The sequence below is a fragment of the Camelus bactrianus genome, chromosome 9 (genome assembly GCF_048773025.1).
Source record: "Camelus bactrianus isolate YW-2024 breed Bactrian camel chromosome 9, ASM4877302v1, whole genome shotgun sequence".
Lineage (NCBI taxonomy): Eukaryota > Metazoa > Chordata > Mammalia > Artiodactyla > Camelidae > Camelus > Camelus bactrianus.
In genome coordinates, this window is record NC_133547.1 from 19098372 (window position 1) to 19116599 (window position 18228).

Genomic DNA, 18228 nt, shown 5'->3' on the forward strand with positions numbered 1-18228 from the left:
CCTGCGTTTTTCCCAGCTCTTCCCAATCTGAATACTAGAAGCCCGCACCTGTGCAATTGCTAATAAACCAAATCTGATGATAACTGTGGCAGCCTAATTGATAGAGGCCTTTATCGACTGGCCTCGATGTCTGTCTGGGGTTCTCAACAGCCAAGATTTAAATGTTTCATTTTATTTTTAACTTTCACTTTTCCACATTTCAGCAATGTCAGGCAAAGAGGTATGGTTTTACTATCAGAAAGAATCATGGTGCAGAATAATTTATGACTTCAGCTTGGGCTTTCAGAAAAGCTATTTCAAATCTTCACTTTGATTTGGTTGTATCAAAACTACTCAAAATAACAGCGGCACTTTCTTGGAACCAGAATATGTTAGCAGCACCTCAGGATTTCGAACTGAAGCCTCCTATTTATCCCAGAAGAAAACTTGAGAAAGGAATTAAGCCACAGAGAGGAAAATAACATTTTTTTTTTATGATTCCTTTGTTCCCCCCTCCCCACCTATCCCCAAACACACCCAAGCCACAAAGGAATGCTTCCCTCCTGGCGAAAGGTCCTGCCAGCCACCGTTCACCCAGAGCTGTGGGCAGGTAGAGGAATCCTACCTGGGTGCGGGAGAGGCTGGGAGGAAGCCCCTGGCCCGGGGGAGAGAGAGGGGGGCTGTTTGGTTGGGATTTGTGTTAGGTCAACGCGACGAAGCAGGAAGAAATGATGTGTGTCCAGGGCAGAGAGTTCTAATATCGTAAGACTTACCTTAGCAGCTTAACTGCATACTTGTCTTAAGGACTGTCAGTCTGGTGAGAAAATACCCCAGAAAGGATGCAGCTGATCCAGGCACTGACAGATTGCCAGAGGGGCGTCCCAGTTCCCTATCACAAAAGGAAATACAGAAAGAAACGATGTAAAGTGAAATGTAACAAATTCACCAAATCACAGCAATACGCAGAGGTCAAGGAAATTCAACTGAAAAGGTTAAAGATGAAATCAAATCCGGTGTATGAGAATGAAAATCTATCCCAATGCAAGGCCACCGGTGACGTGCTGTAGACAAGAAGCTAAATACTGCCTAGCACTGGGATCTTTCATTTTCATCAGATCAATAAAAGCTTATATTTATCAGGATTCCAAGCAGCTGCCACTTCTGACAACCTCCACTTTATTTTCTCACTCCTTGCGCTGTATCAGGGCAAAGAGGGGAGGAGAAGCAGCTTTTAATGCTATTTACACCTGAAGACACAATTCCATTAAGAGGTCCTGTTTTGTTAAAGAAACAGGGAATGATATGATTATATTGGCAGGAGCGGGAAGTCTCTTTGTTCTTCCCCCCCATGTTTTTCCCCTTTGCGATCCAGACCCAGTACGAAGATTTCCTGACATAAGTCCATGTGTGAGGACTTTTTTTTTGTTCAAACTTACCATTTACAAAGAGAGGAAAGGCTTTCTGCTAAAACAGTTACCACTCTAATCATCTGTACAACAATATTTGCTATCAGGCATTCTAAATAGATTATCACCAGTCCATCTGTGTCATTATTGATTTATAAGGCTTTAAGCGGCTTTAGAATGGAAGCTTTCCCACTGAAGGGTTTCTTGTATAAATCAGAGCCGTGCTCAAATATAGCAGCCATCACTCAAGATATTGTTCTTAAAAATCGTAACAAGAAGGAGAAAATGATAAATTGCTTGTAATATACTGATCCAAACTGATATGCAAATCTTGTTTTTTAAATATATTACTTGAGTAAAAAGAGGCGTCATTAACATATGAATGCTATATGCAAATGATGGTGACAGAGCAGATGTTGGCGCATGTAATTGACCTATATGTGAATTGCATCAGAACCCTTAACTCTATTAATTCACTACCCAGTAACTAGATATTGTCCAAAAAGTACATTCTTTGAAACCATATACTGGAAGCAAAGCTGACAGGGTTCCAAGGATTCTGAAACAAGGTCACTGTCACTAGTATTTTGCTGTCATCTGCATTCCCCTTCTTATAGATGACATCATCATGGGGCCGTGTAAATCGATCACTTAATAGCATTTAGAAAATACTGCAGTGGGGAACAGGTTATAAAAAAAAAAATGCCCCAGTTTTATTCTTTTTCTTGGCAGAAATGTCATACCTCTTAAACTGAGGGTTTGTGCATGAGTGCACTGTGAAACACACAGATGCCATTTCATTCCCCGTCTTTATTTTTCCACTTCTTCTCAGAATGACATTAAATTGTATTAAATAGCCTTTTGTCCACAGGGCACAGACCACCCCGCATATGATAATGTATTAATGCCCCACGTTCCAGCCACTGAGCTGAAACATTCTGAGACTTGGAGGATAAGTATGAAGCACCATTGTGTGTATTGCCTGCTAACAACTGTGACACATACTAATAGAAACATACCTAATAAATTACTGCTTTCAGGTCTAGCAAGCTGACATTTCTCTGCAAGGGACAATTTTATATTTGTGGCACAGAACAAAATTGCTTCATATGAAGCCACTGTGGATTAGCATAAAAATTAACACTTAAATTTCAGCTTATTTTCCACCCTCTCCTCCTGCCACAACAATCAATTCCTCTTATAAATCTGATTAGATTTTATGATGCTTATTATTCAGAGCATGTCTCAACACAGCATTCACAGGCTTGAAGACTATTTGTTTAAATAGAAAAAAGAAGCAGATAAATCTATAGGTATTTTTTATTACCCCATTCCCCACCAGTTTCTTTCTCATATTGTAACATCAGTAATTGATTGCACACATTAATTAACATGTAAGGTAGAAATTCTGCATTATGCATGATTTATTTTCCTATCTGGTGAGTAGGTTTGTCTGCTGCCCTTGTGTTTCTAGGACATTGGGCTCGATTCCGGTCCAGACATAAATGCCAATGCTCATTCCCCCTGAAAGTTATTAATGTCAGATATGAAATGAGATTTTTGATTTCACCTGCTTACTAATCCACAAAAGCTGTTTTGAGTGATGCAGGCTTAAACGCCAAAATTTGAAATGATATACTGCTATATCTGATAACATGCAAATATGTTCATTAGACATAATTTAGCAGGAGAGAATGGCAACACTTTTATAACTAGTCTAGGTCAAAAATGGTTGTTAATTAAACAAGTCATGAAAAATGGCATTACAAGGAGACCGTCCAGCCGACACCAGACTTTCTAACGATATGCTGCCGAGGGGTACCCGATGCCTTCCACTGAAAACGGAGGGGGAGGAAAAAAAAAAAAACTTTCAGAGCATTTCACATAATCTAAAGCAACGTTAACAAAACTATACCCACATTAAGAACCTCAAATTGATCACATATGCGCCTTGGATTTTAATGGTAACACACTACACTTCTCCATTTGAAGACGCGATTTCACTTTCTGTCTTAGTGGCTTAAGGTGATTTATATGGTTGACTCCTTCACAAATAAACCAGAAAAGAAATTAATATTATATCCGGCCATGCCGCTGGCTGCCCTGAGTGTTTATGGCTGTGTATTTTAAATCAAGTAGAGCAATAAGCAAAAGGATGGTTGGACGGGGAGGACAGAGTTGGGACTGAGGTGGATGGAGGATACAGGCAAAGGAGGAACGTGCGTGCTGCGGGGGGGAGGGTTCCTTCTCCTGTGGTCCTTCTCAAATGGACGCTTGTTACCTAGGGAACCAGGCTACAGGAGGAACTCTTGATTGGCCATGAGTTGAGATTCAGTGTGAGCGGGGTTTTGATACATGGGCCACCTAAGCCTGTCTTCTTGGGGTGAGGCTTCATGAATGCCTAGGGGAAGGAGGGTACCTCAGGAGTTAAGTACAGTCTAAAGGAGCATAGGATGAGTTTCCAGCTGGTCACCCACGCCACCCTCCCTGCAGAGAAGAAAGTATTCACAGAGCGATAAAGGCTGAACACATCTTCTAGAGCCAACAGGTACCCCGCGCAGCCTGCACGTGTGAAAGCCCTTTGTTGATGTTCTGCTTATCAAAAGCATCCTTGCAGCCAGACACTTAAACACAGTCTGCAAAGCAGCAAGGGGACGGATACGCATTTCGAGTCCTGCACAAAAAAGGAAGGTTGAGTGTGGGAGCAAATAAACCATAAATCAAAAGAAGTCTGCATTTAAGCCATCGAAACAACCTGTCTATATTCACGACACCAACTCAGAGCTTGACGGAAAAGTTATCTCTAATCCTCACTCAGTCTGGTGGAGGCAGGTCCCTTCCCAAACCCTTCACGTCCAAGGGTACAACGTTCTCGTTCTTAGCCTGGCTTGCAGCCAATATTATTACCATTGCTAGAAACCTCACCTCACCTTTGATTATTATGTTTTATGGGTTCTGTGTTTTCAAATCCAGAATGTGACATTCAAAAAAATAAAAAAGATGGAAACCCTTCGGTGGGGGAGAAGAGAATGACCATTTATTATGTTTCATTCCCACCGTGCCTTTCACTGCCTCTCCTGCCCACTCCATGTGTGCCCCACATGAATTCATCTGGACAGACAGCCCCTTCTTTCCAAACTGTCACACTGCAGCCCTGGCTCCTGGATTCAATCATCTATTGCTTCCCCATGAGGCATTCTGCCAGCCCAGGAGCAACCCAAGGATGGCTCAGGGTCACAAGACTTACTGAGGCAGTCTGGGAAGACCCCACAAATTCTCAGGCCATCAGGAAGAACTGGGGAGGGAAGACTCCAAGATCCCAGCACGCAAGTGACATTTAGATCCCAGGGTCACAATAGATGGGTTTAGCCTGTGCCTCTGGTGGTCCAATAATTCTCCCTCAGGGCCCCTGGCACTGTTTAGCCAATTCCACGTGCCTCCACGCCCAGTGATGAGAAAAATGCCCAGGGTTCACTCTGAGTTACGGTTAAACTACTCCACATTTCTCCAGAGAATCTAATTAATTTCAAAGTGTTTTATTTGTGGAAAGAATGAAACAAATGAATGAGCTAACGGATGCATACAGGGGGAAATCCGGTGAATAAGTGAATGAATGTATAAAGACATGCATGGATGGGTGGATGGAGAGATCGAATGATGACTGAAAGAGTTTCAAAAAGTAGTAAATGCACGAATTAATGTGTGAACGCAAAAATACACATGTAAATGAAAAATGCCTTATGAATGAATGAAAGAATACCATTGGCACCTTTTTAATGAACAGGTATCCACATGATCTCTTACGGCATGTGCACCTAGCGGGCTGATGTAAGATATAAGAGAAGAAATAGTAATTTCTTGTTTATTTTGTCAAAGTGTTTGGACACCCATCCCGGGCTCCCTTCTTGTATCTCAAAGAACACAAGCTCCTGGAAAACCCTGTGGGGCAGCCAATAGGATTCTGCACAAATGCCCACAGACTCGGGGGAAGGGAAACAATATTCCTGCCTCCTGTCTGAAGCTTCCGGATGAGAGGGCTCAGTCAGGCATTTCTGACCATGAGCCACCTGGCTGGGGTGCAATCCTGCACCCGCTAGACGCTGGTGGACACCTCCTCTGGGGCAGGAGCCGCAGCCAGCAGGAGCACAGACATTGAGAACTCACGTTATCACCTGAGCCTCCATTTTTTTTTTTTTTTTTTGAGGAGGGAGGTAATTAGGGGTTTGTTTGTTTATTTAATGGAGCTACTGTGGATTGAACCCAGGACCTCGTGCATGCTAAGCACACGTTCTGCCACGGAGCTATCCCTTCCCCCTCCCCCCGCCTCATTTCTTCATCTTTAGAATGGAGGTAACGTATCTGAAAATGCTTAGCTCAGGGCCTGGCACCCAGTCACCACCCAACCATCTGCCATCATTGTCTGATATCGCCGAGCAGCTCTGTCCTGTGGCTTCTGGGTCCCCTACCCATGGAGGGCTTGTTCCTAGGTGGGCATCCATCTCTACCACATGTGCTGGGGGCCAGGCTACCCAAAGCAGGAGACTGGACCATAGGAACCTTCATGACTCCTTTCAAGTATGTATTTTATTTCTTCTACCAAGCTCCACTGACCTGCCTCAATAAAGACATTTTCTATTTAAAATAACTGTACAGAGTCAATCTTTGTGATTCTTTGCTCTACTACAGAATTTGGTTTCCTATCCATAGAATCAAGAACTTGATCTGGATCATGGTTTTTCAGCATTTTCTAGCAGTCACTTTCCAAGGAAATCTTACCATACAAGCAGTTTCTCTAGCCACAGCTGCAAAGGAGACCTCGAGTCCTCTCCTTCTCTTGGCTCCCGAGGCTGCTTCCTGGAACCCTTGAGGTCCCACAGAAGCCAGTTTGAGAACCACTGGATTGGAGGCTTCCTGATAGCCAGGAAACTGTTAACTCTGTGGCAGCAGTCATAGTGGCATGGAAGGACACGTCCTGGATGTCGGGTGGTCAGCAGGGCCATATGTCAACCCCAATATTGCCATCAATACCTGGGCAGGCTGGTGTTTACACACAGGAGCTAGAGAGATCCCTTCCCACACTGACAGCCTTCCAGCCCCAATTAGCCACCCACTCCTCTCTTCTGTTTCCAGTCCCACCACTAATTCCAAGCCAGAGGCCAGTCCCCACTGAGGCAGGTGGACTCAAACCCAGGCATGGCTCTTGAGGAAGACCATAGGCTCCTGTTGGTGGGTAAAGAAATCCTGCCTTAAACACGTGTCAGGAAAAACACCCAAGACTCTCCCTTAAAAAACTGGCCATTAGACACCATCAGAGGCCGTCTCCCAGAATGAAGACAAGAACTCATCTGAAATTTCTAAGTGTGGAGGGGCTATACTTTCCTTTGCCCTCCCACTTTAACTAGGCTGGGGACAACGTGGCCCAGATTTCAGTGATTTGCATACCACCTTCACCCTACCGCCATCTCTGCGCATACCTGTACCGTTAACTAGTGAGGATTTTTCTTGAAATTGACTCACAGATTTCCTTAAATCAATTTGTTTCAAATGGAAATTTTATATTACACTGCCATAAATCAAAAACAATATTTATTCCTCATCTAAGTATGTAAAACAGATACCTAACTATATCAAAGAGGAAAATGCTCAGCCACGTCGAATCTGAAGACATCTCTTGACGTTGGGGCACCGTGGGGGTGGGGAGCTGAGAGCAACACCTTTGGGGTGAGCAGCCTGGGCCTGAATTCTCCTCCACTACACTTTGGACTGTGGACTTGAGCACCTGACCTCCTCTCTGAGCCTCAGTTTCCTCATCTTTAAAATGGGATGAAAATAGTCGCAAGAATTAATTAAATTAAATGAGATGGTTAGTAACTAATTAATTGACATAGCATGCCTGGCTCATGGTTAGCTCTTACGTGTCCCCCACAGAACGTTGGCTCACACACCATGAACTACCCCTTCCCTCCTGCATCGGCCCATGAGAGGGACTCGCTCAACAAGTAGCTCCCAGGGCGTGGCAGGTGCTGGTGGCGAGAAGTGAGCCACAGGAGCCAACAGTTACTGAGATTTCAGGCCCAGTGTTGGCACAAAGGCGGGAACAAAAGATGCATGTGTAGGGTCCCCAGCATGGCATCTGAGATGGGCCACTGCCGTGTCCAAGTCCCATCCCTGGGGACAGGCAAAGGGGACGGGAGACCAGAGAGACAGCAGAGGTGTGCATTTCAGCACTGACTCCCAGCCCCTGAATCCCAGCACCCGGGCTGGGCCCGCACCTCCCCACCCAGGCCTGGGCTCAGCTCCCCAGCACTTGTTGCTTGTGTTCATCACAGCTGTCACATCAACACATTACCTTAAAAAGTACTGAAAGAGTGGCAGCTTGTAGGATGCACTTGGGGGCGACTCATCTCTGTTCTCCTCCCGCACACCCAACCCAGCGTCCTGTGGGTCAGGCTTTCCTGGGAGCAGATGTTTGTATCCGTCCTGAAGCAGCTCCCAGTTTCTCCAAGAACAGGCTACCATCTCCTAGTTTTTACCTCTAAGGGTCTGTCTACAAAAGTTTGTGTTTCTCAAAAACAAGTACCCTCAAAAATCTGATGGAAACTACAGGGCTTCTCCATGGCAAAATCACAGATGCGTGGTAGATTTTTAATCCCATTGCCAGGAGATCCTGGGGTTCCTCTGGGACCCCAGGTGACAGCCCTCTGAACACATTACCTCCTCCCCCCTCGTCTTCAGATGGGCACAGGGCCTTCCCGGGTGAAGGCTTTCCTGGAGACACCCCGGGGGGGGGGAGCCTCCCCCAAGCCCAGCCCCCCACCTCGCAGGAGGGAGGGGCTGAGAAGCTTGCTACCCTCAGGAAGCAGAGCCTGTGACAGGCATTCCAGAGAGATGCTCTTCCACCCCAGGAATCACTAGGTGTGGCTTCTGGACGAACATCCACACACACAGAGGTTCGTTTTGCAGGCATAAACACACTGTCTCTAAAATAGGCAATGTTGAGTCTCTGGGACAAAATGAGGGTATGAAGCCGACACTGTTTACAATCAGCTGGATCTCTTGGACTTGCAAGTCCTTTATCCAGAAACATTCACGTGAAAGGAGCTTTCTTAGGAGTGGGTACTTGTCTCACTGAGGCTAGCTAGGATGATGCTACCATAGAAGGGCTTGCCCCACGGCCCACATCTGTCCCCATGGGGGCGGGGGGTAGAGCAGACCCAGGAACAGCTGCCCCGGAAGAGCTTGAAACGGACGGCCCAGTGCCTGCCCTTCTGTGAACTGGCAAATCCCAGCAGCAGCGACAAGGCTGAAAGCCATCTGGCCGACCCCAAACCAAATCATTGATTCAGGTGTTTATTGCTCTACAGTCTTTATTAAAACAAACAGTGTAAGAAAACAACCCCCCAAAAATGTTTTTTTCTCATTTCTTTCAATTGTTCTGCTTGGCAACTTTATTGCACATTAGTTCAAAATAAGCTGCCAATAAAGTTGGATAAAATTAAACTCATGCTGGAGTTTTTTCCTCAATAATTTTTGTTGGGTTGTTTTTATTTTCATAAGGATTTGAAATGTGGCATTATCTTGGGGTCAGAATTTCACTGTCTGGGTAGTTACAACATAACTTCTACTGAGTTTATGAATTCCAATCTCAGTTCTTTTAAAATGAGTTTGGTTTTACTGGTAGTTTCATACCGAAGAGGTCTTTGTAGCAGTTTGCCTTTTCCTGTACAAAAACCACAACATAAAATCAGAATCTTCTATACAGTAATTAGGCTCAGAAAATTACGTGATTTCTAATTTAACAGAACCTCACAACACTGTGTACCCACAACCCAAAGTCAGCCTTTGAATATATGATTTCTGGAAAATATTTTTAAAAGATTGCATTTGCGAATAGGCCGAAATGATTCAATTTACGATAGCAAAAAAAAAAAAAAAAAATCAACATCTTGGAGTAAAAATAATGCACTGTAGTAATTTGATTATAGTGAAAATCAAACGTTGTGTTATGAGCAAACAATAGGCACTTTTATGCAACTAAACATTTTTCTGGCTATCTAACTATGATTTATTCATCTAAAATGATAACTTTAATCCCATCACCACCAGATCAATTGCAGGTATAACAGATAAAACCAGAATAAATCATTGTACCACTGTATTGGAAACACAAAGAGCAGACAGAAAGAGAGTTTGGACTTTAAAACTGGAATCTGTTTCCAGGCGTTCCAGAGGACCATTTGCCATGGAGAAGTTCAGTGTATACATAAAGTCATCTGATCCAAATATGCTAATGATTTTTATTGGTCAAATCTTAAAAGTGAGGTTTATTTTTATGAGTACGCATTAATTAACCCAGCATGTACTATCTCTCAGACTATCTTGCCAGGGTCTTTCATTTAAACATGTTTATTGTGAAATGTTTGCATTCTCCACATTTGTGGCCCACACACGGATTATTTCATACTTTCCTTTAGAGCACTTAGAAAAGTTAAAAGGAGTTATTGTTTTTGATTAATGCCATTTTGGGGCCGTTTAAAAAAAAGAAAAAAGGAGCTCCAAATCCTAGCTCTGCATAAATTCTTTGACATTAAAAAAAAAAAATCTCCCGAAGTTCCACTGCAGAAAGATACGTGGGGGGGCTGCGCTGGGTTTATTTGAAGGTGGCCGGCCAAAACTGAACTTTCTTAACTTTGGTGTTTGCATGAACTCGTGTGGACTAGCAGTGCCCGATGTGGTGCAACCATCCATCACAGGAGAAGAGGCAGCCGGCTCAGGGCCGTGGCGTGGTGCCGCGCAGATGGGAGTTCTAAGGCCCTGCCTGTCATCTTTTGATTAAGAAAAGGAAATGATTTCACTAAAAAGATATTCCCTCTTGTGTTGTTTTGTTTTAACTGAGTTTGTACTTTCCACCAAACTGGACATATTTATTGAGACTCATAAGTTACTTCACGATTACCAACATCACTGCAATCTCAACAAACTATTTTTTTCCTTGCCAATTATCTAAATATCATAACTATAAAATATCTTAAAACATTCTCCATACTGTAAACATCTTAGCTACAAAGCTTTGAGTGTAAACAGTATGATGCATCAGAATGGTTTTAAGCGATGTTATAAAAACTGCTCTTAAAAACTAAACAAAAATGTAAAGCTTCCATCTGTTTTATGATTTTTCCACTGCTGAACGGCTGCTGTGTGCCAGTTCACTGAACCATGGCTTGCTAAAGAGATTGCCGGGGTCACAGATTGAAAAAACAAAGAGCACGTCTTTAATGGTGGGATTTTTTTCCTCAAGTCTTCCTGACATGGCTGGAAGGGAATCAAGTGCGCGGCGGCAGAGGCAAAGGGACGGAAAACGCGCAGGACGCCTGTTGCAGGAGGAACCCGCTCTCTGTGAGCCTTGCATTTTGTAAAGGATGTCATTTCGGCAATTATCTTAGGTGGTTCGGCGATTGTGGATCTGCAACCACAATGCGCTCTCACTTCCTCGCAGAATTTTCTTTGGGGCCCTGTATATACAAGTTAAAAATAGACAGCAAATTGCATACTAAGAAAAGGCATTCAGGCTTATTTTCGTGTACATATGCAGGTCTGAGACGATGATAATTTAGAGACAGCCCTTTTTCCTTTGCTCTGAGCCCTGGTCCAAGGGGATCTGAAGGTGCCTGAGCAGGTGAAAAGATTCCTCAAGGAGGCAAGGAAACCGACCTTCACTTGCAAGGCTTGTCTCTGAGACGTTCAGAGGTGACAAGGGGAGGAGACTAAAAGGGACAGTGCATTAATCCAGTGTTTGGAAGACACTGCTGCATGGGGGGAGCACTGCACGGGGCGTCAGCTGAGCCCACTGCAGTATCCCATCAGGGAGGGGACTGCTGCCCGAGATGTGTCCTGGGGCCCTCTGACATCATCTTGTCCCCTGAGGCCACTTCTGAGGAATCACAATGACTTCTGGGTTTGGACTTCCTGGGCTGGCTAGCTGGCCCCTGTTCCCCCAGAGACGGAGCCATTGGAGCCTGGGGGCCTCTCTGGCTCCCCCAGGAAAGGCTCACAGTGACCAAGACACTGCTCATCAGCTCCCGAGGCCAGCCTGACCAGGCTCCCTGTTCTCACTGCTCCCCTTTAGAGCAGGCACTCCCGGAGCAGGGACACGGCAGGTGGCAGGCTGCCAGGGGCCAGGGCAGGTATAGCTGGGAGTCTGCCTGCCTTCCCTGCAGTGACAAGCGCAGGTCGGACCGCCTCACACAGGGTCAGCCAGCTCACAACTGGGGGAGGCCCCGAGGTGAGGGTCATATCTGGGGGAGAAGAGGGCACGCAGGGCTGGAGACGCCAGACAAGTCCACCCTGACGCTAGTGCAGCCACCCACCCACAGTGGCCCTCGCAGAGCACGCCCAATCTCCCTCTTCCACCTCCCCTCCACTCCCCAGGGCTCCGGATGGCAGTCTATGGTGTGGAGGTCCTGCAAAGCCACTTGCAGTGAGGGCAACCCTCACCCCAAGGTGGCAGTGTCCATCTCTATAAGTGACTTTGTGGGTCCTAACAGGAGGCCTATTGTGGGCAAGGGACCCTCCAGGGAAGGCCAGCATGTCAGTGAGGGGGTCTCGGCCCAGGAATGAGCTAAAGCCTGTGCACGTCACACTCTGAGACCGGAGAGCAATGGTGTGGAGACTCTTGGGAAGCAGGTCCGAGTGCCCTCTCTTGCCCACTCCTTCTGATGTGTATCCATTTCCCTCCGCGCTTCACGCCTGCACCTCGCCCAGCAGACCAGTGACCCAGAGAAAGACTCCTCACGTGGCTGGTCAGAGGCCCTACCCAGCCCCACATGCTGCTCTGGGACTCCCACTGCACTCAGGGTTTAAGAGCCCAACCCAGAACCCCAGACCCTGCCATGTGGGGTCTCACGTCCCAGGGTCGGAGCAGCAGTGACCCAGAACAACACCCAGCCTGCGGGCCCTGTGGGCTCCTAGGCAGGCTGGCACGATTCCGTGCACATTCCAAATTTAAATCTGGGACGCTCTCCCCTGTTTTCACTGCTCCAGAACATGGGGGAGGCATCTGCCTGGAAACAGCTGTCACCCAAAGGAGGAGGCGGCACATGTGGCTCTCCCGCGCGCACCTCCGTCAAAAGCCACACGGCAGCCAGGGTTACTTAGCTACAGAGCGTCACAGCCCGGGGGAAGGAGGGCCAGCCAGGGAGAGAGCCCCTCGGGGCAGCACCCTCAGGCTCCCGAGGCCCCGCCCTCTCACACATGCCGACAGTCAACAGAGCCACCTGCAGTGATGGCGCCTCTGCGTCATCGTGGGGAAACTGAGGCTCAAAGAGGTTAACCAGTGTGCCCAAGATCACACAACTACTGAAATAATAATACAGTGAACTTAGATATGAAACAGAAACAGACTCACAGACATAGAATACAGACTCGTGGTTGCCAGTGGGGGTGGGGGGTGGGAAGGAATAAACTGGGAGTTCGAGATTTGCAGATACTGACTGATAAATAATAAAACAGATAAACAAGTTTATACTGTATGGCACAGGGAAATATATTCAATATCTTGTAGTAGCTCAAGGTGAAAAAGAATATGAAAATGAGTGTATGTATATTCACGTATGACTGAAAAATTGTGCTGTACACCAGAAACTGACACAGCCCTGTAAACTGACTGTAACTCAATAGAAAAAAAAGATAAATAAATAAATAAATAGTGGAAGGAAATTTAAAAAATAAAATAAAATAGCTATACAGTAATCCCAATAACAAACAGTAAGAACAAAGACTTACTAGCACGTGAATAATGCTTACGGCGAGCCGGGCGCCCCTTGGTGTGGTCCAAGTTCAGAGCCTTACAACAACCTTGTGAAATGCTGTCAGCACTGCCCTCGTGCAGATAGGAGGAGACGGAGGCAAAGGACGGTCAAGTGATTTGCCCAAGGCTAAGTAACCAGGGAGTGACGGAACCCAGACTCAGTTCAGTGGGCTGTCTGGCTCCGTGCTCCACAGCCCCCGTGCCACACTGTCCACCATCACTGTCACGGCCATCATCGGGGCAGCAGAGGAGTCAACACCTACTGCGCTCCCGCCGGGAGCCCAGGGTGGTGCCGAGTTCTTTCAGTTTCATGCTCTGTTGTATGTATCTACTTTTCACTTTAACCCCAGTACACAGATACCAGGAAACTGAGGCTCAGAGACGTCCCACGGTTCTCTGAAGGTCACACGGGGTCCAAAGGTCAGCAGCAGAGCAGAGAGCAAACCTGAGTCCCTGGCGAGGGATATAAGCTGGACCTGGAGCCAGCGTGTTCCCCACAGAAGACCTGCCCGGGGCCGCGGGGTGTCTCTGGCCAGGGTCGGGAGCAGGATGTCAGGAGAGGAAGCAGGGTGAACACGGTTATGTCACATCTCCAGCGGTGCTGGAGATGCTGTTTGGGATTTGCCGTGGTTGCCAACCCATGTGTACTTCTCACTGAGGCTAATCTCGATTATAATGAGGGTTTATACTAAGTCCAGAGCAGGGAGGAGGCCAAGCCGAAAGCTACAGTTCAGGCAGATGGTGGTGGGAGCTACTACAAACACTGACCATATTTAGGAGAAGTCAGGAGACGGGGACGCCAGCCTTTCGGCTCAGCAACCCGACCCGGTGGGCCAAGCAGCCTGGCCAGCGAGGTGTCCAGCACCAGCCTGGCCATGCGAAGCCACAGGCGGGGGCTTCTGTCTGTCACCTCAGGGTGCTCCAAGTTCAAATAGCAAGGACAAAGGAGAAATACAAGGGCCGCCAACCTGCCCTCCATCAAGAAATGCTGAGGTCCCCAGGAATGGGCCTCCAAAAACAAGGCCCAGAAGACGGGGCCCTTGAAGCCAGGACCTCCCCTGAGAACACAGACAATATGAAACATGCTGGCGGGTCAGGCTGCACTTTCCTCGAACTAATCACTAATGAAGTTTGGGGTGAGCTATTTTGAAAGCAGCCCACACAGCACAACCACACGCCGTCATCAGCTGCCGTCCTCAAATGCAATTTCATTCATAATTAAATATGAAAAAGCCACCACCTTAAAATAACATCAGGGGTCACAGCTGAACTCTCCAGCCCGGGCCTGTGAATTCTGGCCTCTGCTGACCTCTCCAAGATGGTCTCCAACACCTCCCAGGCACACACGCTCACTCCTGCCCCAGGGGTCCACCTCCTGTCCCCCAGACACACCTGTGGTCCCACCTCCATACCTTTGCCCATCCCACTCGACCTTCCACGCATGCTCTTCTCCTTCCTCTCTGCCTCCAAGTGCCAGATAAGAGTCACATCCCTGTGAGCAATCTCTCCCAAGAAGCCTTGGGCAGCCAAAGCCTGAAGGGCCCCTGGCCAGCCTCTGAATTTCAACAGCAATTGTTTATACAATCCTTCTGGCAAAGCTGACCGTGCATGAACCTGAGCTCCCTTCTCTTGCTCTTCCAAGCATCATTAGCATTCCACTTGTGTCTCCTTCATTCATTCATTCATTCATTCATTCCATCAGCAAATCCTTCCTGAGCACCTACTATGTGCCAGATGCCAGAGAAACAACAGGGAATGGTCAGACGTGGTCCTTGCCTTCCTGGAGGACACCTTCTAGAGGGACCAGACGAGTAATTCACCAACAGTTATGTGCTAGCTGGATCCTTCCAGCTGGACTCAGTCCTCCAAGGTCTGACCATGCCCTAGACTTATGTCAGCGCCTAAACCAGTGTAGGACACGTGGTCTAGTCAGAACGCACTGACCAGCCCACACTTCTGGGCAGAGCCACCTCGTCCCAGGCCCATCCATGGCTCTGCCTCTTAAATCTGGGTTTAGGAGAAACTCATTTGGTGAGGACAGAGCTGGGCGGGTGTCCCCATGAACCCAGTGGTTCTTAGTGGCTGCTGGATGGCCCAGTGCTGAGCTTCAGATGGAAGCAGCTGGAGGGGACCTGTGCAGGACCAAGACAGAGAGTAAGCCCACACTTAAGCCCAGGTGGTACAAAACAAGCAGAAACATTTTAAAGGCCACCACCCGGAGGCAGCTCCAGCGAGGAAGATTCTGTCCAAGCACGAGGGTAGACTGGGAGCCACGCAGGGAGCTGCACTCACAGCCTCTCCACACGTGCTGGCTGAGGAGAGGTTGGATGCCCTAGAGAGCAGGAGGCAAGAGGTCAGGGAGGAGGTGCCCCAGGCGCCAGGAAGTGGGCCAGCTCAGGGGACCAGACGCCCACAGCACTCACTTGGCACTTGCTGACCACGTATCTGGCAGACACATCCTCATCTGATGTCACGCCAGCACACCTTGACCCCAGTCTTAGCCAAAGTGCTGCTAGTCTCAGGGTCTCCCTCCTCAAGGGAGAAGCCGGAAGTACTCACCTGCCACATGGGCATTTGATCAGAATTCCAAAGGAAAAAGATCAGTTTCAGGGGTTGGAAAGTCCATCCAACTTGCCGGGTATCCAGCTAATAAGTTTTTATAAACATCTTTCTCATCCATCCTCAAGATTCACCCAGCTGTGGGTCCCATTTGGACGCCATTATTAATACTCAAACTGTCAGAATTATGACCCTTTCTACATAAGGGACAGAGGACGTTCTGGAGCCCCAAGCGCTCCCTTCCTATTGGCTCAGCTGCCTCTTTCCCTGGCCGCTGCCACGCTCAGATGCATGGAGCGCTCGTTTGACTGAAAGCTGTGGGTCTGTCACCAATCATGTCCATCAGTAATCAGCAGATCAGCAGCCTGCTTGTGCAGACACTTCTATTTTCAACCTGCAGGGTGGTTTGGGGGTTTCTTTTAAATTTAACTATCCTCATTAAGGATTCATAGCACACCAAAAGAGTGATTTTTTAAAAAATCATCTTTGCAGAAAAGGAATATCAGCAAAAATAATCACTATTCCAGGCTCAACAATGAGTCCCTAATGAGGACAGCAGTCATCAGTTAAATAAACATATCATTAGGGTGAGAATAGATGTGTCAACACAGACACAGTCCACTAATTTGTGTGTGTGTGGGGGGAGGTCCGTGGTTAGTCTTGGTGGGGTCCGGCTGGGGATGGGCGTGCCTGTGACACAGACCTAGGTCACCTTTCACAGGTAGGGCACAGGGTGTGGGCGAGGTCAGGTGATGTGAGGTGGAAGCTACTGATGGAACAAGTGTCAGAAGGAGACATTGCTTTGAGGAACAGGCAGGCCTGCAGGTGAGCAAGTTTCACCCAGGAAAGATCCAGGCAGCTCCAGACAGAAATAGCACGAGACAGGGAGGATGCGGAAGAGATAAGAAGCCATGCTGGTCTCAGGGGCCAAACCCCACCTGGACGCCCACTGTGAGCACCAGCTCTCCACCCAGTCCTCCTCTTGGGAGAATCACAAGTGATGCTTCCTTTGAGAAGGAGAGAGCACACGGAATGAGGTGGGCTCCATTGGAACTCCCAGACTTCTGTTTATCTGGGCTCCACGGTCCTCTAGAGACGGGGCTCTGGCCAGGAAATGGGGGCCTCATGGATCACAGAAGCACGCTCCCTTTCAACAAATATTCATTGAGTACTTCCTGTGGATCAGATATTACACTAGATCCTAGGGTGCAACACAGAGCAAGATGCACCTGGCCCTTCCTGCCGTGGGACCTAAATTTATGGGAAAGAGAGAGACAATATGGGGATAATCATAAGTTGCGATAAAGTGTCACAAAAAATAAACAGTGGAGGCTCACCGTTGAGCCTGACTCACACCATCAGAACTGCGACTCTATGTAAAGGGAAGAGAATGTTCTGGAACCCCAAGCACTCGCTTCCCTATTAGCCCAGCAGCTTCTTTCCTTGATTGCTACCACGCTCAGATGCATGGAGCTCTCATTTTACTGAAAGCTGCAGGTCTGTCTCCCTTTGGCATCCTTTGCTCACGTGAGAGACAGAGAGCCGTGAGGGAGGTGGAGGCTTTCTGAGGAGGGGACATCTGAGCTTCATCCTGGAAGATGAGAACGTGCTGGAGGTAGAGGCTGGGGGACGGCCAGTCCTGCAAAGGGGCAGGCTGCCGTTCCCTAGATGTGGCCTCAGGGGGTGTAGATGTCAGTGGAGGAGGGGCCCTAAACGCTACCCACTGAAAACGGGAACCTGAGGTCCACAGTGGCAATGCTCTTCTCTACATCCCTTTGGTGGAAAAACGAGGCCTTGAGCCAGGCCTCTCAATCCCCAGCTCCAAAGTCAAGACTCCTCTGAGTCCCTCTGAGTCCCCCCAACTTGCCCTGAGCCCAGAAAACTGCAAGGTCTCTTCTCCCAGAGGAAAGGCTGATGCAAAATGGAAGCCCCCCACTGGCCTGCACCCACGAGACCCAGGGTGCAAGAAACTGACCAGTCAAGAGTGGGCTTCTGCCCCGTGCTGCCTCTTCTGCCCAAGCTGCTTACATCACCAAATTTATTTCAGCGTAATAGTACTGGCCACAAACTTACCCAGAATCAGACTTAGTACAATTAATATTCAACATGTGGGCACCCAGAGCCTCCCGGCATCATGATAAATAAAGGATACAATGTATTACTCGACAGTGACCCAACTCACAAAACTTAGTAGTGGTGCTGGTGGTGGTGGTGGTGGTGGTGGTGGTGGTGGTGGTGGGAGGAGTCAAAGTAAGAGAGCCAAAGTAGTACTTATTGGCCGCCTACTGTATGCCAGGCATGATCTTAAGTACTTTCAAATACAGCATCTCATTTAAGTCATATCATAAACTATCAGCAAAAACTATTTTAAAAAAGTTTTTTTTTGCAGTACTTTTCGTCTGTTCTGCTCAATCAATATTTTTTTTGAAAATCAAGTAGCAACCGTTCGATATTAACCCAAATCAATTTTGATTTTTC

At 47.5% G+C, this 18228-nt stretch overlaps 1 protein-coding gene across 5 annotated transcripts in view; it reads right to left on the bottom strand.

Annotated features, from left to right (window-relative positions):
* The window catches only part of ZNF536 (zinc finger protein 536), a 416211-nt gene that overhangs the window by 304841 nt on the left and 93142 nt on the right, over positions 1-18228 (bottom strand). For all 5 annotated transcript variants that reach the window (XM_074369862.1, XM_045512935.2, XM_074369861.1 and 2 more), the window contains exon 2: positions 753-868. The gene's annotated coding sequence lies outside the window, so the exon portion shown is untranslated. The remainder of the gene's footprint in view (positions 1-752; positions 869-18228) is intronic.